Source organism: Coptis chinensis, chromosome 9 (assembly GCF_015680905.1).
Source record: "Coptis chinensis isolate HL-2020 chromosome 9, ASM1568090v1, whole genome shotgun sequence".
Lineage (NCBI taxonomy): Eukaryota > Viridiplantae > Streptophyta > Magnoliopsida > Ranunculales > Ranunculaceae > Coptis > Coptis chinensis.
In genome coordinates this window covers 67,724,527-67,750,207 of record NC_141464.1, presented here as the reverse complement: position 1 = coordinate 67,750,207, position 25,681 = coordinate 67,724,527, and the positions used below count along the sequence as shown (strand labels likewise).

At 37.2% G+C, this 25,681-nt stretch overlaps 2 long non-coding RNA genes across 4 annotated transcripts; both read right to left on the bottom strand.

The window, feature by feature from the left end:
* Window positions 1–6,305: 6,305 nt before the first annotated feature.
* Window positions 6,306–8,566, bottom strand: LOC147477553 (uncharacterized). 3 transcript variants are annotated; one of them, XR_015209497.1, is made up of 5 exons: window positions 8,311–8,566; window positions 8,047–8,133; window positions 7,728–7,879; window positions 7,173–7,317; window positions 6,306–7,091 (listed from the first exon to the last, which is right to left on the bottom strand). It is a non-coding gene; the product is annotated as an uncharacterized LOC147477553 (long non-coding RNA). The 3 variants fall into 3 exon arrangements; XR_015209498.1 differs by having other exon boundaries at window positions 7,788–7,879; XR_015209499.1 differs by lacking the exon at window positions 7,728–7,879.
* A 57-nt stretch (window positions 8,567–8,623) lies between these two features.
* Window positions 8,624–9,118, bottom strand: LOC147477552 (uncharacterized). Its single transcript, XR_015209303.1, has 3 exons — window positions 8,964–9,118; window positions 8,752–8,843; window positions 8,624–8,661 (listed from the first exon to the last, which is right to left on the bottom strand). It is a non-coding gene; the product is annotated as an uncharacterized LOC147477552 (long non-coding RNA).
* Window positions 9,119–25,681: the final 16,563 nt, after the last annotated feature.

Genomic DNA, 25,681 nt, shown 5'->3' with positions numbered 1-25,681 from the left:
TTACCTTCTCATGATGACATTGCTACAGAGCAATCGGTCAAGATTTCAAATAAAGTTCGAAAGTAAGTGGGAGAAATCCTTTCCACTCCAAATTGTCAAGATGAACAAGACAAGATATGCAAGAATGCCAAAGAGAAAGAAGAGCATACACATGCTGATGTGTTTGTACCAAAGGCACCTTTTCCTATGTTTTTTGCTCAAAGCAAAAAGGACAAGCAATTTTTAGAGATGAAGGAGGCATTTGAGAAAGATAAAATCAATATCCCCTTTCTCACAGCCATCAAGCAGTTGACATCATATGCCAAATTCTTGAAGGATGCATGCAACATAAAGAGAAGTACTCATGTTCCAAAGCAAGCGTTTCTAGCTGGACAAACAACATCTATTATCCATCAGCAAGCTCTAGTCAAGCTCAAAGATCTAGGAAGTCCTATAATATCATGCAAGATAGGAGAGAAATTCACAGGTAATGCTCTTTTAGACCTTGGTGCTGGAGAACCTAAAGCCTACAAAAGTCAAATTAAAGTTAGCTAACCATTCTACCAAGATTCCCAAAGGCATAGTTGAGGATGTTCTTGTTCAAGTAGCCAATTTCTACTATCCAGTGGATTTCATTGTGATAGGAACCAAGGAGGCCTTCGATAAAATTCCAATTATTCTAGGCCGACCTTTCCTCGCAACCGCAAAAGCTTTGATAAATTGTCATAACGGTGAAATGAAGATCAACTTTGGTAAGATGTCCATGGACATAAATATCTTTCACCTGTTGCATAAGGATTGTGATGACGCCAAAGGTGAAGAGTTGTACTTCCTTTATAGTATGATACAAGAATTCATCCCATTCGAAGATACAATTGAAAGTGCACAATCTACAGAAAACTGTGATAAACCTGAGAATCCCACCACGGAGGCGTTGCTAGCTTTGTTCTTGGAATCTCTGCAGAAAATTTAGGATTTATGTGAGTAGAATGGAAAATTGACAAAGAGAGTATCATATCTTGAGAAGATGAACTCTACATTTCAGGATGAACAACAGACTTCTACCCAGAAAAATCAGTTGCTAGAGAATCAGCTTAAAGAAGTTTTGGAAAAACAACAAAATCTAGAAACTGAAATGAGTCTTCTGAAGCAGAAAGTGGACCATATTGATAAGAAGAATTGCACTGCTGAAGCTTTTTCTACACCATTATTGTCTGAATGAGAGAAGTATGTGAACCAGTCTACCACCCACCTTGAGCATAGTCAGCCAGACATCCATTATCATTACTGTGGTGGTAAAGGGCACATCAGATACTATTGTCCTGTTAGAAAGAAAGATTTTCGTCAATCTTCTACATAGAGGAACCACAAGGCCTATCACACAATTATCAGACCTGAAATAGTTCAAGATAAAAAAGCAACTTCACCAGCAATCTTTCCAACATATCAAGGAGTATTTTTGATGACCCACAAGGTGAGACCTCCTCGTCCTCCAAACATTCATCAGATTTGGGTAAGAAAATCTGACCTCCTCTCTCCAAATTGATAATACATGATATAATATATAGTCTTAGGGATCTGACTTAAAAAGACCTAGCAAAAAAAAAATCTTGGTAAAAGGAAATGTCCTTATTTTTTGGATTAATTTTGATTTGGACTAATTATACATGATTTTCTCTATTTTTGTGAGCTTAACATTTATTTGACAGAGAAAGAATCATGTAATTTGGCATCAATGGTAACATCTTTCCTTTTTCTCATTCATTTCATTTACTTAATTTCTATACATTGAGGATAATGCATATGTTAAGTTGGGGGAGGGTGTACTTGAGAAATGAATTTCGAAAATTAGTTTTCAAAAACAAAAATATTTTTTTTTCTATATAAGTAGCATGAGAAAAAATGAATTTTAATGATGAGTCTGGGATATAGATTCTATACTGCTTAGTGTTGAGTTTTATAGATAGTTGATATTATTGATTTCATTACCGCTTAGACTATTTATTATTCTCGGACATAGTTCTTGTTGATAGAATTCTTTATCAAGGCACCACCATAGTACTTGGTCAGTTTTGTGTACTTTTACTAGAAGAGAGATTTAACCCTTAGTAAACTGGAAGTAGATTTTTTTTTACTTAGCCCGTGAGACTTGAGCTTTATACCCATTCTTTGGAGAGTTCTTATGAAAAATCCAAGTCTGCGTGACTCAACCTCTTTCAGTTCTTTATTTCGTTGTAATATAGTCTCATTATTCGTTGATTTGGTTAATCACGAAGTGACATCAACTGGGGAGATAGTCATTAGGTCTTGTAGTCTATTCGAAACAGAGTATCATACTGATAAGTCAAGTAGTGAACCCATTCAGCCTTTATCCCACCTAGTAGGACCATCATGTTAAACCCTTTTGAGTCTTACATCAAGCTATTTCTTCCAAAAACCCTTTATCCTTTACCCAACTCTAGACAAGGAGTACAACCCAAAATCTTTATCAACCATACCTATATGTTTCTGAGTATACTAGGAGCACAAGGAGGAAGAAAGAGCACAAAAGGAAGATTACAAGGAAATATCAGAGAGATACAATGAAGACCATCATTCTGTTCTAAGTGAAAGAAGCTAGTGGAAAACAAGCATATCTAGTACTAATCAAGGATATACCACTGAGCTAAAAAAAAAAAAAAAAAAAAAGTTGAACAGAATGGATGGAAAAGCTAAGACAAAGGAAGAATTTTCTCTGCAATACAGAAGTTGAAAAAATCTTCCAAAGAATGAAGCAAAACCCTTAGTGTTTTTCAGAAATAACCTTTGAATCCTTTTTACTTTTCCTTCATAAACCAATACCCAAGTTAAGTTACAACCTATGACTTATCACTACAGTATGATACGAAGTCTAGAATAGGTGAGAGGATACTAAAGTGAAGGACCCGACACTTCATATGTGATTGACATTCTTTCCATGAGACTACTTTCATTCAGAAGTTCATTTTTCAAGGTAGTATGTGGGATGTTCGTATTCATTATTCTTTTCCCCATATACATGAGGTAAAATAGTATACCATCTTCTGAGAGATTCTTTGCTGAGAGTATGACCGATAAGGATTGAAAGTCGAGATTATTTGCCTATGGTAAACTAGGAATTCCTTTTCTTGGATAGGAGAGTATAGGAGATTGACTGAGTACACACATAAGCCTTGATTGAAAATTTTGTCAATTTTTACTATCTCCCATCATAATCTATGAGTCTTTGCAGCAATGTAGTTAGCAATGGAAACCGTCTGTTGTAGTAAGCACTAAGTGGATAAGGAATTTCTCTCTCTGAAAATACTATCATTCTTGAACATGCTATTGATTGATTTTGTGGGTATATCACCTGAAAACCCTCACGAGACTATAACTCGTCCTTTTTGGGGAACTTAAAGGTTTAAAGCCTTGTTGCATATGGTAAATGCAATCGCGATGCCTGCGAAAGTGAGTTAGGATTTTATTTTTGTTATTAGGATGTGATTTTGATCACTTATCTTTTTTTTTTATCTTATTTGCTAAGAGACTAGCAAAAAGCTAGTTGGGAGTTGTGATAAGTGCTCAAAAAGTGCAATTTAACCCTCGATTATGCCTCTTGTTTAGCCATCTTAGTGGACTAATAGTGTTTGTAAGTTATATTTTATGATTCTACAGGTGTAAAAGAGAGTTTTGTGGAATATTAGAGAAAAAATGATAAAACAGAGCAATTCAGAGCATTAAGGATCACATGGGAAGCCCGTGGACAATCATGGAGAAGGCCAAAGAATTGAAGCTATGAAAGATGCGACTTGGACCTATTTTAAAACCTATTTGGAAGCCCAAGGCAAAAGGATTCATTGCTTGGACCAAAGCCCACAAAAGTGGAAAGAAGGATGAAACAAAAAAAGAAAAATAGACTCTCGCGTCTGAGACGCGAGGATCGTGGGTCCAGACTCGACTCTCGCATTTGAGACGCAAGGATCATGCATCCAGACGCATGAACCGACATTGTAGCCACTTCCTTCTCAGTTTTGGAGATGAAGTTGGACTTTGAAAGAAGTTGATTTGTATTAGGAAACAAATGGCAGTTTGGAATGCTTCTAGAACTCATTGTAACCCCTATAAATAGAGGACCTAAGTGCCTCATGTAACTTGCCAATTCACTTATATTCTTGTCTCCAGAACTTGAGGCAAAGAGAGATTAATAATATAAGATTCGGTTTTAACTAGTCGAGTCTTAATAGATTAGTTTTTCTAGTCTTATGTGTTTCGACTCTTCTTCTTCTCGTTCTTCGTGTTCTTCCTTCTTTATGGAAGGTTAATCTTCTCCTTCAAGGGAGAAGATGAAGCTGGTGCTTAGGGTTCATTGATTCTTCTGGTTCATGGTATTTTCCAATCAGGTTAGTTCTTTATGTTTTTAGTTATTAGTTCCATTGCCTAGACCAGGGGATGGAAGTATAGATTAAGGTTTTTATTTATTGCAATCGAATATCATGCTAGTTTAGGGTTTTATTTATTGCAATTGAATATTTGCTAGTGACATGCTTTTATTTATTACAATTGAATATAATGCTAGAATAGAGTTTTATTTATTGTAATTGAATATTATACTATTATTCTCTACTTTTCTTCTAGTTGTGTAGTGTTTTAGAGTAAAGGAAGTGTTCCTTGTGTTTGTCTTAGATGGTGATTCATTGAATAGCTGCCCAAGCTCACATAAAAGGAAAGAAGATATTAATAGTATAAACATAGGAACAACCTTAAGTAGAGTTATTTGTTAACGATGTTTCATCCAAGAGGGCATCGGTACTCACTCGATTGCCTAATTGTAGTCTACTTATGAGAACAACCATGAAGCAGGAGGTCACAGATCAAAGGTATTGGTGGATTCTAATCTCTTGAATTCCCTCTCTTATAAATTCTCAATAGTTTAGTTAGTTTAGTTTAGTTTAGTATTAGAATCTAAAATCTCTACAATCATAGTTTTTAATCCCTCAAACCCCCTTTCCAGTCCTGTCCTTCATATAACATACACTTAAAAGTGGAACGATACCCTACTCATCCTTTACTTATTGAGGGATAATTAGGTTTTGATACACTTCTATTTTGTTCAACGACCATCATCTATCTACATCATCCATATACCATCACAATAACAAAAAGGAGCAGTGTCAGAGAGCAAGAAAAGCCAATGGCCAGATTAACTCGAGAACATTTTATGGGCATACAAAACAACAGTCAGAGTCAATACCAACGAGTCCCCATTCACACTTTGCTTCGGAACAGAAGCAGTCATACCATCAGAACTTACAATCACAACCACACATTTTGACATCGTCGAATCAAGAGAAAATGACAACATCTTAGCCAAAGAAGTCAACCTCCTAAAGGAGCGAAGAGAAACAGTTGCAATATCCTTAGCTCAGTACCACCAAACAATCTAACGATCTTACAATAAGAAGGTCATCCCAAGATCTTTCCAAGCTAGTGATCTAGTCCTCAAAAAGACTTTAGCACCGGCCAAGCTTGATCCAACTTGGGAAGGTCCATACATAGTTCACAAAGTCGTTGGAAATGGAGCTTACTGGATCAAAACTCAGCTCGGTAATATGCTTCCCCGACTTTGGAATACAGCTCTCTTCAAGCGTTTTTACTAGTAATTTGCCTCCAGATATATCAATCAATATGAATAAAATTCCATCAGCATTTCACGTACAAATGTTATCTTTGCATTACATGAGTACCACGTCTTTTGCACTCGCTACCCAATCTGGGACATCAAAGTATCAGGTCATACACCAACGCTAGAGTTAAGCACGACTCAACTATAATTACCACGCAGTGGTTAATTATCAATCAAATCCAACCCATGGTCCCCCAAAAGGACCACAAATTAACTTAACACCAACGCTAGGGTTAAGCATGATTCAACTGTAATTGCCACGCAAAGGCCAATTAGCATTCAAATACAAACCCAGGGACCCCTAAAAGGACCCCCAAATCAACTTAAGGCCTTTGAAAGGGTTAAGTTTGGCTCAACTATAATTACCACTCAAAGGCTAATTATCAGTCAAAAATCAATAAGAAGTTTCCCCAAAAGGAATGACTCAGTCAATACACACACCTAAGGACACGATGAAACCTAGATGACAACTATGCGCATCTATCAGGTCGTAAAACAAACAATTTTGACCTACAAGCATCAAACGATCTAACAAAGTTCAACAAGTCATCAAGTCTACTACTATGCAACACAGGTCGTCAAATAACCAATCAAAAAGTAATAGAGGCAATCACATTCATACAAAATTCCAACACAATCTCAATTCAAGACAAGTAAGTAATTTAAATATTTTTTTTACTTAATACAAATTCAGTTAGATACTAGAAGCCCCCAGGCTATCCTGGGAAAACGACCTCAGCATCTCTATAAAAAATACGAGTTATCAGTATCAGAAGGAAATATAGTTAAAAAATTCATCCATCATCATTCAAAATCACAAGAAAAGCACAAATCAATCGACACGGGGAAGATTCTCCATATTCAAGGGGTCCAGTGGGCAACACTCTTCACCAATAGGGCCACTAGCTGGATCACCACTTACATTTGTCACTTCTATGGCAGCATCCTCAGTAGGCCGAGCAGCAGGAGTAGCACCCAGGTCAGATGGTATATCAGGTCATCTACTAACATCTACAATAGTACTTTCCACAGCTACTATTGTAGCACCACTTTCGACCGATCTCTTGAGAGTTTTGTACTTACGTTCTAGGTCCTTGTAATCATCCAATAAAATGTAGACATCCTCACCCTCTACCAGATCGACCAGGTCGTTATATTCAGCCTAAGCTCGTTCAGCAACATCCTGCGCTCGTTTGCTCTCAGCAATCCAATGTTGAACCTCCACTCTTGAAGTATCAAGTGAGGGTTGCAACAAGGCCACCTTCCTAGCCAAATCCCCAACTTGTAACCTCAGCCCTGACACTTCAACCCATTCCACCTCTTGTACAGCCAGCAGCTTGTCAAAGGCCTCCTTGGCATCATCCAACTCTTTCTTGTACAGGTCGGAGATAGTTGTCATCTCCTTCAGCTTCCTATACATGGCCAAAACCTGACAAACCAACAAAATAAGTCAAAAACAAAAGCAGCAACTCAAATCACAAAACAAAATTTAGATCGGAAGGACACTTACAAAGCAGATGGAGTGATCCATATCTTTCAAGTTCGCCTCTAAATCCTTCCCAGTCTCCAGCTGGTGCCTATCTCTATCCAGAGCAATACTCTCCGGCAACAAGTGAAGACTTAAAACTGCAGTCCCTATTCTTCACTAGCTTTCACTACACCATAACAGGATATTACTAACGGCAAAAAACTGTTGCTAATAATTTTCGCAATGCTTTTTAAGCGTTGCAAATATGGCGGATAAAGTGTTGGAAATGTTTGCAACGGTTAATAAGGGTTGCAAACAGAACTTTCCAACGGTTATAAACCGTTGCAAACAGAAATTTCCAATGCTTATTAACCATTACACTAATAAAAAGTTATGTGTTAAAAATATTACCAACGATTTTTAACCGTTGCAAAGTTATTAGTTAATTTTTTTAAAAAATAATTTAAAAGTCGTTTGTAACGGTTATAAACCGTTGCTGATGGGTTGTTGATAAAAAAAAATAAAAAATAAAAAATAAAAAATAAAAATAAAATAAAAGAAAAAAAATCATATTTTATAGCGACCAGCTAAACCTACAAAAAGATGCCCCTCTTGCACCATCATCCTCCAAGTAAAGGCAATCAACAAAATCATTACGTCTTGTATCATTCAAGCTTTTACAACCGCAACAACTGACCCTCCTCTAATTCCTGAATCTTCGAAACATAACTTTTCATTAAATCGCAGTCCTGAAATGCATACAAAAACATCAATATCAATGACCAACCAACCAAATTTGAAATTAAATCTAAAAAGCAAAGTTTACATTGTAAAATTAATAAGAACAATAATAATAGTACTAATATTCTAATAATAATAACAAGAACAACAACAATAATTAATAAGTGTGGCAAACCTGCTGTTCATTCCCACTCTTGATCTCATCCCAGGATTTACCATTTTGAGCAGACTCAATTTTCAAAAGCAGTTTATCTTTTTCAACCTGACAAATTCAGACAGTTATTGTAAGACTAAACATGGAGATGTAAATGCATATTAACATAATAGTCACAAACAATAGTTCATACTAGTATACAGAAGGAAGTCAATTCAAAGTTTTTCAATTTTGTTCTCAAGTATATGAATAATAGACTCTATGAAAGACATGTGGGATGCTTACTGAAACAGCAATAGCAACATTGAAAAAAAATTGTCCAACAAACTTGAGCATCAAAAGCACAATGTGCTAGCTGTTCACAGTTAAGTTGTCGTTCTCTAAGCTCCCGATGTAGTTCTCAATTACTTGCTTCCAAAGAATGAAATTTTGTGCCTAAGAATCTAAGGAATAAAGAGTAAGAATTTTGGCAAAAGAGTATTGTTACTCTGTTAGTCAAGTTCTTAACAAATGCTTCATACCTAAAGCTCCTCGATGGTGTACCACCTTCTCCACGAAAATAGAGAAGCTCACTTGCAATTGCTCAACTCGCTACACGATTCTTTGCATTTGAGCTGTCATTGGGTCACGATTTATCTACATAAAGCAAGAAAACAATGACACTTAGTTGAATAACATGGTAGAGTAGATGTATTTGTATGCATTTTTCTCAAAATCACGACTTACGATTGCTTTGTTCTTAATGTTGCGAGCACGATTCACATACTTTAAGGTGTTCAGTGTCTCCTCCACATTTGAATCGGCATGACTTACACAAGCTAGTTAAACAACATATAATATATGAGAAGAAACCTAATTACACACCTCTAAAATAAGCAAATAAGTGAGATCCAATCAGAAAAGGTTCAGATGACTATACTCAGAGAAAGTAAACTCACCAATCATATCACTGTCTTGCTGTTTCCACCAAGGGAATCCATGGGATAGTTTGCTGAAAGGTACGGCATGAATGCAGAAGGCAAAGGTGAAAAACTATTGTGGATCATTTCTGATGATTCTGCACAAGATTGCTTGGTAGTTAAACCAAATGCACCGGATAATTGCGGCACTTTGATTGAATTGAACAACCCCAATAGCGCAATGCAGATTTGACAAATGTTAGGCTATTTGGGTCAATCATTAGGTAACAGCGAAACTTTGATGGTTCGAGAAAGGAACCAGAGGCCCGCTGCAGTACAACATTGCCACAAGCTTATTAAAGTAAATTCATATGAAAAAAGAATTCATCCAAAACAGAAGAGTGATACACAATAGAGCACAAATGTACCTCTAGAATCCTATCAATATCATCCCATATTTCAACACTCATTTTCCCATTAAGACGCAATCCTCCAATACCATTTAACCTCAAAGCTTCATCTACCAGTCTCAACAGCGATGGAGCAGTCAATCTCCCAACATCCATCTTTTCAGCGATGTTCCGCAAATATTTCAAATACCATCTATGCAGGCAGTCCACATGGCAGCCCACGTAAGTGTAGCTCCCCAATTTCTCAGACAATTGAATATTCAGATAAAAGAGCTCGATTCAAATATTCAACAATCTAATAAACCAAGACGTGAGCGGGTTTGACTCCATGAGTCCAAACTAGAACTAAAATATAAAACAACCTATGCACATCGCATTTTTTTAAAAAAAAAATAGGCAGAGTTTCCTCAGTATTTCCAACATTTCATAAATTTAAAACCTGTCCTAACCTGAAATTCAAATAACATACTTCCATTTAATATAAAAAAAAAAAAAAAAAAAAAATCAAGTAGATATATTGATTCGTAAACCCAACTACTAAAAGATATATTAATTCGTGGAACCGGCTACTTAACCATCTCGACAAGTGCCAGTTAAATCAAGTAGCTACAGTGCGACGAAACCGATCTTTACCCAAGATCGCTGAACACTAATTATCGTCATCACTTCTAAATAATGAATGCATTATAATATTGTTTCATAATTCAATAATGCAAAAAAAAAAAATAGCTAAATTATTACAAAACAAGTTAAAATGAATCAATTTTAACTAAAGAATTAAGATTCCTTATCCTAGCGGAAGCTACGGTTATGGTGAGGAAGCTTGTATGGTTGATACTTATCAAACAAACCTGTACATCCCTGTCATTTATTATCAAATGACCAATGTTAGTCACTTAGTCAATGCATGTATATAATAATTAAACAAGGTTAATTACTTGGTGCTTGCATTGTCTATTTTCTAGTTCTCTATGTAGAACGGTAGGTACCTGTTCGTCCTTTTTCAGCTACTTGACAACTCTTATTACATTTCGTTTATATAAATCTTTGTACATATAATGATTAACGAAGTTTCAAAATAAACACGTTAGCAACACGCAATATAATCAATATTATCAAAGGATTTAGATCATGTTTAACACGTACAAAAACATAATTAACCAAAATTTATCAATAATAAAACATGTTAAACACTCGACTTCCTTGTACAAGGGGGTAGGGGTTTTCCTATGGAAGCGGCTGAGCCGTGTGGCTGCCTACGTACCCATTTAGGGATAAAACCAATCGTAGTTCTCCTATTGATAGGGTGTTTCTATAGGAATGGATTAAGCCATTTCCGATGAGGAAGGCAGTATGGGTTTCTCACTCATGTTCTAATTATGTAACGCCACTAAATAACCAATTCCCAACCTTGAATCCGTATTCCACATGGTATTTCACTTCACTTCTACTAATTTGAGGTTTTTCCCAAATCTCAAGCAAACGAACAAAAATCTCAATACCAATAAAAGAAGATTAATTCATTACTAATCTGACTAACATATATAGCTACTTGAGAAAAATCAAACGATAACTAATTAACTAGATAAGATAATAGTAAATAGGAAATGGCCTACGATGGTTTGGCACGCGGGCTCAGAATCGCTGAGAGACGACTTGACGCTGTCTAAGCAAATGGCTCAAGAACGGCCCGAGCGTTTGTAGAGTGCCCCCTGCACGGCCGCTAGTTACGCATAAATTAATAAAGCATATCAATCAAATGATAAGTCTTGCACCATTAGTTAGTCAAATTCAATTACCTAGTTCCTGTGGTCCTCTTAAGCAAGTCCAGCATGAAACTTCTTTAATATGTTCATATCTTTCTTATTTTATCTATTACTAATTATCAACCCCACATGTATAGATTTAATCAACTATAATATTCAAACTATTCAATAGCTCGATATGATAAAATACCGTAAACATTCGAACCAAGGGATGATCGATATCAAGTGAGATTCCTCCCCTTTTCTTCTAGCCGCCCTTTCTATTTTTCCATATGGAATCCATATGATGAGTGAGGTGGTGACAATATCGTAGATTTCTTTTTTCATTCTCAAAACCTAGCTCCTCTCATCAGGCGTATCCCCTTTTCTTTTTCTCTGTTTTCCCCCAAAAGATTCAATATTCTAGAGAGAGCGAGCGAGAGAGAGAAAAAGTGAGTGCTCCCAGTGTTTTTTCTTCCTTTCTAACCGTCAGCTCCCCTCCATTCCAAAGGAGGAGGTGTCCTCTTCTCACCAATTACTCCCTTAGATCCTTAACCCCCCTTCATAGGACAGTAGGAGCCACCCAATATATATGAACACGCCCATCTAATAGCATAAGCCCAAATAACCAAACAAGGCCAATAATAAAACAAACCCAATAATAGAACATGCTCAATTTTAATATAGAAGGCCCAATAAAATAGAATATGCACATTGATTTTTCTACCCAAGCCCACATAAAAGCCCAATTCAAACAACTATCCAAATCCATATCAAAACTCATATCAAACCCCACCAAATATATACATGTTAAACCTCCGCCAACCGGATTCCAATTAATGGTATAAATAATAAATTCGCCCTAGATAATAACTACACATCAACTAATTGTGTAAACCACTTAACAACTTATTCGTGTCAAATACAACTATGCAAGTCCATATCAAAATCAATTAGAACAAGACAAGTTGAACACGTAATTTCTTACATAAATGTTGAAATAGAATGAAAAATGACTAGAATACCCATTACTAAAATCCGGGTCATTACAGTAAGATAATTAAAAAAGTGAGAGTAGTCAAGTTGGTAAGAAAAAGGAAAACCCTAACTGTCATACCAATCATCTGTAATGTTTCCTCATTGCTGATTCCATCATATATAATTATGTCAAATTTTGATTGTAGTTGGTTTCTCTTGGTTGCAGTCATTCCTAAGAACCCTACAAACTGGTTAAGTTCCAAGGCAGCAAAAATGGAATCCATCCTAGGTAACACCCTAAGCTCTTCACCCACAACCTAATAATTATAGAGTAAAGGGGTGTAAGCAAAACAATACATACAAAGGGACTAATCAAGGCTAACTTGACTTTTGACAGATGTTAGTTTCTTATAATAAAATGAGATCATTACGTACCCACCCCTTCAAGAACACCTTGGATCAATTTAAGCCTAGCATCTGCTTGCTTTAGCTAGTTAAGAGGTCCAAGTAGCATCTACCCATATATTAGTCCGTACTGAGTCCTATTGATGGAAATGTAACTTTTAAACTGAATAAATTAGGAAAAAAGGATGCAGCACACACACTTTAGTGGTCTCCAGCCTTAACAGCCAAGAGGTTGCTTTTGCATACAGTAGGAGAGGTACCAATCTTACAACCCATGAGATATTCAACATTTGATTTTAGATAAGAATAATGATGGTGGAGCCAGCTACCAAAAACCACTCACATGAAGTATTAGACTTCTAATTAACTAAAGGACTTGCAAATTTGCGCCATATGAACAACAACAAAGCTTTCAATTTTATTGGGTAAAAGTGAACCAACCAAAGCCTCAAATATACAAATAGCACAAACAAGGAAATCTATAAAAAAAAAAAATCATACCGGTGAATTCGTTATTTAGTCTAGTCACACCATCCACACGAACCAACATTCATCCATCCATTCATTTTTCAACAATAAATAAATGCAATAATTATTTATTCATCACAAAACTATAAAATAACTCCACATTAAAAAAATAATAATAATAATAATAATAAAATAAAAAATAGTTCACCTAAAGAGCTTCAACTTGAGATCCAATCTTCGAAATCTCCTCTTGAATCAAACAAATCCTACTCTAAAAAAATCAACAAACTAATGAGTAACAAAAAAAAGAAACTCTGCAAACATTCCGTACAAAAATTGAAAAAACAAATTTGGGGAAAATAAAACCTGTTGAGCTAGAATAGAAGAATCATTTAGCGACAATTCAACTTCAAATCCTTTAAGTTCTTGTTCAGCACTTTCTTTTAATCCTTTAGCTTCTTCAAGATGTTCATTAGTTAGATCTAATGTAGATCTCAGTTCTTCAATTCTCTTCTTCAATCCAGCTACTCTTCGTTCTATTAAAAAAATTGTTTATTAAAATCAATTGAACAAGAAGAAGAAGAAGAAGAAAGAGATGAAGTTACAATTTAAATTACCTCCTTGAGATTTCTCAGTAGCAAAATCACAAATTAGGGTACCAATCTTATAATACTTCTTCTTTAAAATCGACGATTTTCTAGTGGTGGGCGATAACCTAAAAATCAAAATCCCAAACCCGAACCTAAAACCGAAATCAAAGCTTTGAAATTTAATATGTATAATGAGGAAAAAAAAGAAATCAAAGCTTTGAACTTTATTCTGTTTTTTTTGTGGTAAAAGACTAACCTCAATTCGGTAATGGGGGGGATTAAGAGAAGAGAAGGGAGTGGAAGACAGAGGGTAACGGCAGTGAGAGGGAGAGGAGAGAAAGAGAGGTTATGTTTTATGTTCTTTATGTTTCGATGAAATAACGAGTGCGATTTTATTTTGTTTCCCTCTGTCACCTAAAATTTCAAGTTTCTAACACTTACACTACGGTTTGCTCTGATTTGAAAGCGTTAGCAATTAATTCTTGAAATTCCTCCGAATTAAAGCAACAGTTATCAACATTCGCAATGCTTAAATAGCGTAGGCAACTTACCAACGGTAAAAAAGTGTTACAAAGCAAAAAAGGTGTGTGTTGCAAATAGCATGTTATGGTGTAGTGTTTGTTAACCCACTCACTGGGTCGTAGTAGATGACCATCCTATCCAGGACATCAGACTTAGCAGCCTTATCACCTGGGGCCGCACTCCCCGACCCCTTACACTTTTGGACTGCTAGCTCAACCTCACTAGCCTTCTTCTTACCCCGGGCATCAGCCATCCCCACATCAACAGCCAACTCCTTCAGATTCATCCTCTTTAAAGGAGCTCGACCTGAAGAAGTACGACCTTCCCCCACACCAGGTCGTTCCTCGGACTCAGTTTGGGTCCTTTTCGCCCCATCATACTTAACCACCTCAGAGCGCCTCTTCAGATTAGGCCTCCTAAACTAAGCGGGAGCATCACCACCTCCCCCAGCACTCTCACCTTCTAACCTTGCCTCTTTTTGTGTATGTAGATGGTATATGGATGATGTAGATAGATGATGGTCGTTGAACAAAATAGAAGCGTATCAAAACCTAATTATCCCTCAATAAGTAAAGGATGAGTAGGGTATCGTTCCACTTTTAAGTGTATGTTATGTGAAGGACGTGGATTTGGAAAGGGGTTTGAGTGGATTTAAAACTATGATTGTAGAGATTTTAGATTCTAATGCTAAACTAAACTAAACTAACTAAACTATTGAGAATTTATAAGAGAGGGAATTCAAGAGATTAGAATCCACCAATATTTTTTATCTATGACTTTCTGCTTCATGGTTGTTCTTACAAGTAGACTACAATTAGGCAATCGAGCGAGTGTCGATGCCCTCTTGGACGAAGCATCGTTAACAATTAATTTTACTTAAAGTTGTTCCTATGTTTATGCTATTAATATCTTCTTTCCCTTTATGTAAGCTCGTGCAGCCATTTAATGTATTACCGAGAGCAACATCAAGGAGTACTTCCTAATAGGGCGGCCATTCAATAAATCACCACTTAAGGCAAACACAAAGAATACTTCCCCTAGGCAGCCACTCCCTGAGCTACCCCTTCTAAGGTAACACAAAGAATACTTCCCTAACTCTAAAGAACTACACTACTAGAAGAAAGGTAAAGAACACTAGCATGATATTAATATTGCAAAACATGAACCCTATTCTATACTTCCATCCCCTGGTGTGGGCAATGGAACTAATAACTAAAAACATAAAGAACTAACCTGATTGAATAACACCATGAACCAGAAGAATCATTAAACTTTAAGCATCAGCTTCATCTCCTCCCTTAAAGGAGAAGATTAGCCTTCCATAAAAAAGGAAGAACATGAAGAACAACAAGAAGAAGAGTCGAAGAACATAAGACCAGAACTTTTTATTATTAATCTCTCTGCCTCAAGTTCTGGAGACAAGAATATAAGTGAATTGGCCAATTACATGAGGCACTTAGGTCCTCTATTTATAGGGGTTACAATGAGTTCTAGAAGCATTCCAAACCACCATTTGTTTCCTAATACAAATCAACTTCTTTCAGAGTCCAACTTCGTCTCCAAAACTGAGAAAGAAGTGGCTACAGTGTCATTTCATGCATCAGGATGCACGATCCATGTGTCTCAGACGTGAGCAATACGTCTGGACTCACGATCCATGCGTCCCAGATGCGAAAGTCTATTTTCCTTCTTTTGCTTTATCCTTCTATCCTCTTTTGCGGGCTTTGGTCCAAGCAACAAATCTTTTTGCCTTGGGCTTCCAAATAGGCTTTAAAATAGGTCCAAGTCGCATTTTTAATAGCTTCAATTCCTTGGCCTTCTCCATGATTGTCCACGAGCTTCCCATGTGATCCTTAATGTCTCGAATTGTCCGCTTTTACCCTTTTTTTCTCTAATATTCCACAAAACTCTCTCTTTCACCTGTAGAATCATAAAACACGACTTACAAGCACTGTTAGTCCACTAAGATGGCTAAATAAGAGGCACAATCGAGGGTTAAATTGCACTTTTTGAGCACTTATCACCTTCACGACCAGCCCTATCAACTTCACCCCCCTCAGGTGGTCTAGAAGCAGAACGGCTACCAGAGCCTCCCCCAACTGTTCTCACTCCATAAATAGGTGCTCGCTTCTGGCTCTCCCTCTCCATCTCAGGATCCGAGCTAGAATCAGAAATGTCAAGCATTAGGTTTCGAGCCTTCTTTTTCTGCTCAGCTTTCTTCTTGTTGATCTTCGCACCACCTCGTCTCTTGAAGTAGTGTGCAACCTCCCCTAACAAGGATGATTTTTCTTCCCAACTGAGCTTTTCAAACTCTTCAATAGCCTCCATAGTAGTACAACCACGAATTACAACCTCTGCAAAATAAGCAAATGTCTGAACGTATTCATATCAACTCGTAACCAAAACAAACTACCTACACAAGTAAACAACCTACACAAACAAACGACCTACAACATGAAAGCGATCCACATCAAATAACAACCTACCATCAGTCCTCACAGTACGGTTCTCCACCTCATATCCAGGAGGACAATAACTCCACATAATCAACAAAGGCATACGCCACCACTCCTCCTTACTCACACCAACTATCACCTGTGATTTATCCCTCATCACTAGGAACCCAAAGTTTATAGCAGAATATATTTTCACAGTAAAGTGCTCCAACACATCAGACAAACAAATATTATAACCCCTCTGTCTCAATAGATCCAGAACGTGCAACACCCTCCAACTATTACCCACAAATTGCAAAGGTGCCTTCCTACAAAAGTTCAAAATGTCCAAGGTTAGACGTGAGAACGACAACCTCAAACCCGCCATCAGTTGACCATACGTAATTACAACCCCACCATCTCGAGGCATATAATCATAACCAAAAACATTCTGCTCACCACTCAGGTCGTATATCATCAGATTGGGGCTATCGATCCCAAATTCCCTTCTCAAGTCCCCAAAGTTATCAAACACCAACCTAAACACCACCACCTCAGTCATCATCTCCAATGAAGAGGACGATGATGCCTCACCTCCACTACGTGCCCTAACACCATCATCTCCATCACTCACAGTTCTCTCTCTCCACTAATCCAACTCCACTTCCCCACTCAAACTATCACTAGTAATTGACATTACAAAACCAAAAGAAACAAAAGATCAAATTTTTGAAGTTTAAGAAGACGCACCTGAAGACGAAAGGTTGGAAAAAAAATTTCTTTTTTCTTTTGCTATGTTTTTTCTTCCTTTGTTGATAGAGTGAAGAAATGAAGAAGCTTCACACACGAAAACCCTTCAGCTACACAAATCTCGAAAGCAGACAAAATGTTTTGCCTTCCCCAAAATGTAATCATAACCTCGCCCACAAACCGCCGCGATTTTGGGCCCATGGATCAGATCCAACAGTTCCCGCATATTTTCCAAACCGTTCAAACAAAACTAGCTGTACAACACGTGTTAAAAGCTTTATTCCATTTTGTTTTCTTTTCTCACCACAACTGTCCAAAGAAATAAATAAAATAAAAGGGGTTGTGTAAGTACCCTCCGTTCTTAAGCATATCTCTACAACACACGTGTCCACAATCCAGGTCGTATCTTCATAGCTTGTATATCACTAGCTCGTAACAATGACCCAGACTCAGGTTGTCTCAAATATCAGTTATAGCCATATATGGAAGCAAATGATCTAGCACGATCCTGGAGCTCAGTCAATGCACCAATCATGGAGACATTTACTTTGTAATATCAGGAGTAATGATAAATCATTAAGATAGCACAAAATATGGATCTACACTTGACAACGGCCTGGAGCAAATAAAGAAGGTCAGCTCAAATATCTATAAGTAGAGAGAGATAAACTACATGAGGCTTGATTCAAATTGACCCAAGGAACTTGATACGTAGGCAACTCTTATCCCAAGAAAGAGTGCAGCCATCCCCTACCAAATACAACATCAGGTCGTAGACCCCAAAATATACTAACCTCTACAATATTATACATTCAAATTAACAAAGAAAGTGTTGTTCGTTCATATACCTTGAGCAAGATAGAAGCACAACATGCCCATAATCAGAAAATTAGTATGAAATAGCGGTTGTTTAGGTTGAGTTTAGCGAGTATTTGTAAAGATAAAAAGAATAAGGGACTCATAAGTCTTGAGAGAAATCTTGTTCAGATTGAGTTAGAGAGAGAAAGCGTAGGGGTTTGAGAAGTTTGGTGCATTTTTAAAGTTTGAGAAATAAAAAGACGAGAGATACGAGGGTTTAAAAAAAAAACACACATTGGAAACCAAGTTGGTCTTTACTTGTCCACCATATTTTTTTAGGGATGCAGCTAAGACTTTGATCAGCACCTTCGCATGGTTCTACAGGGTATTATAGTTTCTGATGGTCCTGGCTTCGGGGATTTGCAGTGGCGTTTAGCGATGCTTCCATTACGCCTTGGTGGGTTAGGTATCTATTGTGCATTTGGTGTATCTGCTTTTGCTTTTGTGGCCTCCCGTTTTCAGACTTTAGAGCTTCATAACCACATTCTTAGGAGTTGCGGTCCAATGCCTATGGGTGAGATCTTTGATGATGCTACCAGTGCATTACGCCTCTATCTTCCTAATTTTGACTTTGATTCTCTAGCTGTGAATGCTACCGTTCCCTCAAAACCACAAAAAATTTTGGCAGAAGCTTTCTACGGTAAGATGAGCTTTGGATGCTTGCAGTCGGAACATGCAAAAGATTTTTTACTTGCTATTCAGATGAAGAGACTTGGACAATGTATGTCACAGGTGGAGTATCGTGCCATTCTCCGATATCGTCTTATGATTCCTCTGTACTCTGATGGTGGTCTTTGCCCTGTATGCAAAAAGAGTAGATTAGATGCTTATGGGGAACCATGTAGCACATTGTAGACATTTTCTGGGTTTTAAATACCGACATATTCATGTTAGAGACATTTTGTGTGATGCATTTTAGAAGGCTGGAGTACAAGTGAAGAAAGAAGCTCATGTTAACTTTCTCACTGATCCGAATGAGGGCAGATCGACACTTTGGCCTGCGGATGTCTTGATCTACAGTTTGTCTGAGGGAAAACATGCATGTGTTGATGTAACTAGTGTCTCTCCATTGGTAGGGTTGGGGAATGGTGGCTTTGAGGTGGGAGAAGCAGCTAAGAGAGCAGCGACAGGGAAGATGGAGAAGCATGAGGAAGCTTGTAGGGCTAACCAGTATTGTTTCATTTCGTTTAGTTTTGACACTTTCAATTTCTTGGAACAACAGTCTGTTGAGCTCCTCAAGCGACTTTAGAAAGTTATGGACAGTAACGTTATGACATCTGGTTCTAACAAGTTTGTTTTTAAAAGGATAAGATTTGCTATTCAGAAAGAACTTGTAGCGCAGTTTGCTGCACGCTTGTCCTAATTATTTGTAAAATCCGTTATCATTATGAATAAAATTTCCACTGAAAAAAAAAATAAGGTACTCGTCAATGGGCACCTTCCATTTTATGTGTTGGGCGCAACCCAAAAAAAATTATTACAAGTTGCCATTGACCTTAAAAACATGTTTTGTGTTGGGAGCATCGAGAAGTACCACTACAACATCAATGTTGCACCATGAAAACCACTACAAACGTCAATGTTGCACCGAGAAATATCACTGCAACATCAATATTGCACTATGAAAACCACTGCAGCGTGAATGTTGCACCGAGAAATATCACTTCAACATTAATGGTGCACCATGAAAACCACTGCAACATCAATGTTGTACCATGAAAAATCAATGGAATGGATGGCTTGCTATGAAGAAAAGATAAGAATGACAAAATAAGAATGGAAAGATGATAATGGAAAGAGAAGAAGTGTTTTGAGTGAAAGAAAATAGATTTTTGGTTCTTATTTTCACCACTGCAATACTGATGTTGCAACATGCCACGTCACTGTGTCATTTTTCCTGTATTAGTGTAGTATTACTCGTATGGTAACGAGGGGTAAAACCCTGTCTTTGGCAAAGACATAAAAAGATAAAAAGGACACATCAGTTAATGATGGTTTTTTGACGTACTTACCACATAAGGAAGTCATGTGTGGTTATGACTGATTCTGAACTCTGACTTATATTTCTGAAGGGTCCGGTTCTAGGGACTCAAATTTTTTTGACTCAAAGTTTACTCAATTTTTTGACCGCTAGATTATTAACATCATCTAACAGTTTCTTATTAAACATTCAAAAACCAATCTACTATCTCTATTGGTTGACGTCATTGGGACTCACCAAATTTACTTACTTCAAGTTGTATTGTTTGTTTGACTTGTTCCACATAACTGCTATGAACTCCAATACCCGTGTTAGAGCATTCCCAATGTAACCACCTTTGAGGGGAAATAACAACTTGTCACCTTTATGAGCCAAAAAACAATGGCCTAATGCAATGGTGACAATGAAGGTAGCTTTTCACTAAGTTACAATGAGGGTGACACTTGCTACTGAGATAGTTGTTGACTTGTGATCTTCGGATGAAACCTTTTATTCCGTCTCACTTCTATTTTCGATTTTTTTTTTTTTTTTTTTTTTTTTTTTAATTTTTAAAGTGGAAATTTTATTCATAATGATAACGAGTTTTACAAATAATTAGGACAAGCGTGGAAATTTTTAAGTGGAAATTTTATTCATAATGATAACGTTTTTTTTTTTTTTTTTTTTTTTCAGACGGGATGTTTCATTTTGTCCCACGACTTTTTTCGTTTTTATTTTACATTCCGTCTGACTTTTTTTTTTTGATATTTTTTCATTTTTTACATTCAACCCAAGACCACACCACATCCAAGTCAACCATGCTTGACTGTTATCTTTTTGGTCAATACATATAAAAAGACTTCATTGCCCTTTGCCTTTTAATAGTTTTCTAGCTTTACCCGCCCCCTCCCCCCCAATTCTTTCATCTAGAGGTTTACCCCCACCAAGACCACAACAAATCCAAGTCAACTGAGTTCAACCGTGATGCTTTTGGTCAAGACAAATGAAAAGACTCTAATGCCCTTTTCTAGGTATAATTACATAAATATCCTGTGACTTTAGAAAAGACAAAATTCAAATTCAAATCATCTAGGACACATGTCATGATCTTGTGAACTCTATCCGACGGCTGCCACCAATCCTTATCAAATGACATCTACACCCTTAATATTATGAAATTACACCACTACCATCACTGTAGCATTATCTTCTCCAAGCCATACACCACTACCATATAAAAAGACTTCATTGCCCTTTTACAGTTGGTTTTCTCCTAGCATATATGTAGCTTTTAACAACCGTGAGAGTAATTATGTAATTTCATAATGTTAAGGGTGTGGATGTCATTTGATAAGGATTGGTGGTAGCTGATAAGAGCCCAAAACTATAGTTTTAACCCCATAACAATCATACTTTTAGACCAATTATGCAAGTAATAAATAAGAGTTAATGTTGATTACGTGCTTTTATGTATTTTAGGCATTGAAGTCAATTATGTGCAGAAATGTGCCACTTTGGCGAGATAAAGGAGCAAGGGTTGGTTGCTAAGAAGTTCTGTGATTAAAGGGCAAGATTCAAGGAGACAAAGCCTTTTGTAAAGCCCGGTCAAAAGCTGAAAAGTCAACGCGTGCAGAAATAGTGCACAAGTCAGTAGAACTTCCAAAGACCATATCTTTAGACTCAGGCCTCGGAATTGGGCCTACCTTATGTCAAAACGACCGGCTCAGAAAGAGTTTTCCAATGGTTCAAGCTTTGACCCAATCATAAGAGTAGAAGTGGACGAAAAGTTCGCTGAAGTCAAAGCCAGCTGAAACGAGCTCTGTGGACTGAAGAAATTGGGCTTTGGGCTCGATTTTCCGGCCCAAAACATGGCTCCTCAGCCCATGCACGAAAATGTGGATCTGGTCTCCTCCATTTACACACACAAGACTTAACTCTTAAGTTAGTTTTTAGGTTAGATAGAAAGTAGCCATTAAAGAAGAATCTAGATCTAGTTTTGAGTTTTTTTTATTCCATTAATTAGTTTTCAATTATTGTTTTAGATCTAGTTTTTACCTTTTAATTAATTAGTGTTAGAACAAGTAGATTATTAATTTAGAATCAAATATTAGTTCATAATAAATTATTCATTTTCATCTCAATTTAGTTTATTAATTAAATTCTTATTAGTTTTAGAATTGTCAAATTCATATCTTAGTTGTTAATCATTTCTTAGTGTTAATTTAGTGTTAAATTATTGAATTGAAACTTTATATTAGTAAAGTTAGAATCTTTATATGATGTCTAGTTTAAATTCATATGGGAATGATAGTTTGATGAATCAAGGCTAAACCTCCATTAGAGGGGTTTGATGAAGCCTTGATGAAAACTTGATTGTGTAGTGTAGAATCGTTGTAAGAGTCTGTTCCACTCTAGAAGGTAGTTGATTCGCCATGAGAATGGGTAGAACTTCCTCACATGCTAGTCATTAGTTGGTAGAGATTGCCATGATTGATTAGGGATTAGAATGACCAATTCTTATCGTAAGAACGTAAGATTTGGATTATAACAATCTATACTAGTTTATTAAGTTAGATTCAAGGTAGATTCAATCCCCCCTAATTCTTTATCTAGATTCACACCTTAGTATTTTTGGCAATTCGTTATTAGTATCTTGTTTAGTATTTGAATTGACATCATAGTATAAATTCGTAAATCTCTCATTGACTTTGGTAGGATTAGTGAAACACGAAAACAACGAGTGCTAAAGAACTAGGAGTGGAACGAATCTTTTACTCCACCTCTATTTTGATAGATTCGAAAGTAGAAATCTTTGATAGATAAGTCCTTCACAATAAAGTTTAGTTTTAGTTTTACTTGCATTTTGAATTTCATCATTTATTTCGTAGGTAAAACTATTCAAATTTTATCATTTATCAAATGGCACCGCTGCCATCTTAGTTCCTTTTAGCATTGTTTTCATAGTATAATTAGTCTTTCTAAAGTCCCATTAAACCCACCCACCCTTGTTTGATTATAACTGTGGTTGTCCATTTCATAACAGATATTTTCTGAGCAAGTTTACACGGAGTGCAACCCGCGCCCTGGGCAGGCAAACTTGGAGCGCAACCCCGCTTCAAACGCTGGAGCAGTAGCGCGTTCCTCCCAAGGCATAAGCTAAAGCGACCCCGCGCAAAAACGCTCGAACTCCAAATTTTCCCCGAAAGCCCTGTGCCCTTCCAAGGAGAAATAATGACCCCAAAGCACCCAAACGCGAGGAGCAGCCAGCGCCTCTAAGCTGAAATTGCCCGATTTCCACAGGTTTGTTTCAAACTTCCATTTCTTCAAGTTTTTCAGTGTTCTAACTTGTTATACACACTGAGCACACGTAAACAAGACGCTATTTATAAGCGAAGCAAGGAGGCATTCAGGTACTCCTTTCTTCCATTCCTCGCATCTCCAGTTAGAGGTTTATACTAGCATATTAGGATTGTTTGTAGTATTGTTGTGTTTCGTTAAGATTGGTCTTAGCCTTGCATGAGATTAAGGTCAGGCTGAAGAAAAATGCCTAACGTAATCAACCGGCAACGTTAACAAACACGCCTTTCTAGTATCCCACTCACTACACCTCTAGCTAGCATACCACACACACCACCTGAAATAATGGCTGAAGAAAGAGAGTCTCCTCTCTCTGACTTTTGCAAAGCCTTGAATGATAGCCCGAAATTTTGCATCATTCTAGCAGACCCAGTGGGGGATTTCCGAATTCCCCCAAATATATTTAATTTGTTACCCATTTCTCATGGGTTAGACCATGAAAAACCTTATCAGCACATGCGTAGGATTGACCAAGTCCTTACCACATTCCACCATCCTACGGTTGGTGTTGAACAAATTAAACTGAGGGTATTTCCTTTCACCCTAGCCGACAAGGCGGCATCTTGGTTAACTGCCCAAGCGCCTAATTCTGTGGACTCATAGGCCAAATTTGTTCAACTATTTATGGAACATTTTTACCCACCCCTGAAGACGGATGAAATGCTTTCCAAGATTCATTTCTTTCAACAGAATCCTCATGAGTCATTTTCAGAGGCTTGGAATCATTTCACCGATCTTCTTATAGAGTGTCCACACCATAACCTCGCCAAAGACACGTTAGTTCGTGCCTTTTTCAAAGGACTGTCACACCACCACAAAGAGGTTCTTGACATAATGAATGGGGGTAGTTTTCTCAGTAAAGGAGCCTCAGAGGCTTATAGGTTTTTAGAAGATCAAACAAAGTGTAATAATAACTGGGGGGGAGGGGGGGGGGGTAGTAACGTTATCCCCCGCTCCGCTAGTTCTTCTTCAACAGTTAAGGCTACCAGTATATTTGAGGTTAAATCCGATCCTGAGCTTAAAACTTTAATTGAATCCCTCACCAAAAAGGTAGAAGCTATTTCTATTCATCAAAAACCTGCCCCTGTCATGAATGTCAACTCTATTCCCTGTAATTTCTGTTTGAGTCCTGAGCATCCCGACTCCTATTGTCCTCTCGTCTATGAACAACAATGTTCATAGCAAGACAATATTTGTTCCATTAATAGTGAACCTAATGCACCTTGGAGACAAAATCCCAACTTCGGTTGGCGAAATAATCAACAAGTTACACCTCCAAGGTTTAATAATCAAAATATTAGGCCAGTGCCTAATTACAACCAAGCTCCCCATAGACAAGGACAAGGACAAGGTAGTTATAATAATTATAACAATAATAATTATAATGCTAACAGAGGTATCGTTCCGGTTAATAATAACTATCATAACCCACCTGTAAATAATCAACATGAAATAGTTCCAATCACACCACTTGTGACCACTACACCTACACAACCGGATCATCTTGATACCTTCATACAGGTTAGCCAACAACTTTTCCAATCCATGGCTCAATCTAACCAACAGGTTTTACAATCCATGGCTCAATCTAACCAACAGGTTTTACAATCTATTAATCATTTAAACCAACAGTTATCCCAAGAAAAAGCCCAACCAAAAGGCGTGTTTCCAGGTCAAGCGATACCAAATCCTAAAACAACAAACACAGCCTGCGAGGTGAACGGTAATACTAGTACGGAAAATGTAAACGTAGGTGAGCTAAATGCCATCACCACTCTCCGTTCTGGCAGAGTGGTTGATAACGCTATAACTATGCCTATAGTTATCCCACCAGTAGTCCCTACACCTGATATTCTACTAGATACAGAACTGGAAACTGAAGATCCTACCCCTGTAGAGGTACCAGTTAAACTACAACCTAAGAAACATAAAGCAAAGGCTAGACATCTAGTTGATCCATACGCTAAATATAGAGAGAAACCACCGTTTCCCCAGAAATTAGCTATGTTAAACAAGGATACAAATTTTGATGAGATTAGGGAAGTTTTTAAAAATCTAACAATAAACCTACCTTTTCTTGAAGCTATTAAAAAGTTACCATACCATGCTAAGTTTCTTAAAGAGTTGTGCACTACTAGGCGTAGGACCAATATACCAAACGATGCCTTTTTAACTGAATAGTTTCCAACTTTATCTGAAAATAATGGAATCGTTAAGTACAAGGACCCTGGTCGTCCTACTGTACAATGCATATTAGGAGATTCCCACACGACGACCGT